General features: G+C 35.3%; 1 non-coding gene across 1 annotated transcript; it reads left to right on the forward strand.

Moving 5' to 3' along the window:
- The first annotated feature begins 746 nt into the window (after positions 1-746).
- Positions 747-821, forward strand: Trnat-ugu (transfer RNA threonine (anticodon UGU)). The gene has a single exon. It is a non-coding gene; the product is annotated as a tRNA-Thr (tRNA).
- Positions 822-1126: the final 305 nt, after the last annotated feature.

Consider the following 1126-nt stretch of genomic DNA (forward strand, 5'->3'; position numbering starts at 1 on the left):
AGTCCGATCCAAATGCAGGTTTGATTTATGCCGAGTATTAACCGAGTGAAAGATGCTTATTCTTGGGAATAAGCTAATACTGTTAACAATAAATGATAGTAAGGAATATATATATATATATATATATATATATATATATATATATATATATATATATATATATATAGGGTGAGTCACCTAACGTTACCGCTGGATATATTTCGTAAACCACATCAAATACTGTCGAACCGATTCCACTGACCAAACGTGAGGAGAGGGGCTAGTGTAATTGTTTAATACAAACCATACAAAAATGCACGGAAGTATGTTTTTTAACACAAACCTACGTTTTTTTAAATGGAACCACGTTAGGTTGTTAGCACATCTGAACATATAAACAAATATGTAATCAGTGCCGTTTGTTGCATTGTAAAATGTTAATTACATCCGGAGATATTGTAACCTAAAGTTGACACTTGAGTACCAGTCCTCCGGTGTATACTGCGTTGTTTTAATAGAAAGGGTTTAATGCCTGAAGCTACAAAACTGCTTTTGTAATCCTGTTGGAACATAACGTAAAACTTGGATTTTAAATATAAACTTTTCCTAATGTTGCTCTGTTTTAATAATAAAATAATTTGATTCTGACAGCTAATAAATGGTTTATTGTCAAAAGAATGGAAGTTATGAATTTTTTAATATATTAGGGAACTGTATTGTGCTAATAAATTTTAAATTTTATCAAGATATTACCTAAAAGAAACAATGCCCTCGGTGGCTCAGATGGATAAAGTGTCTGCCTTGTAAGCAGGTGATCCTGGGTTCGAGTCCCGGTCGGGGCATACATTTTCAACATGTCCCCAATGAAGTACATCAACGCCTGTTTGCGGCTAGGGTGTCCATTTAATTATCATTTCAATGTTCGATTTGTTGCCCAGTCCTTCCACTGGGACCTTTTGATTGTGTCCTCTCGTTAATTAAGGTGCTTGTTAAGCTGTATTACAATGCACGTGTTATTTCACGTTGTTAGTACGCATTGCATTGTCGTACTGTAATAATTACGGCAACGCAAAGAATTCTAACGTGACTACAGACTCGAATGTCAGTTACCGATGGCGTATTTATCAGCAGTCTTCAGTCCCGCGAG

This window comes from Schistocerca cancellata, chromosome 7, assembly GCF_023864275.1.
Source record: "Schistocerca cancellata isolate TAMUIC-IGC-003103 chromosome 7, iqSchCanc2.1, whole genome shotgun sequence".
Taxonomy (NCBI): Eukaryota; Metazoa; Arthropoda; class Insecta; order Orthoptera; family Acrididae; genus Schistocerca; species Schistocerca cancellata.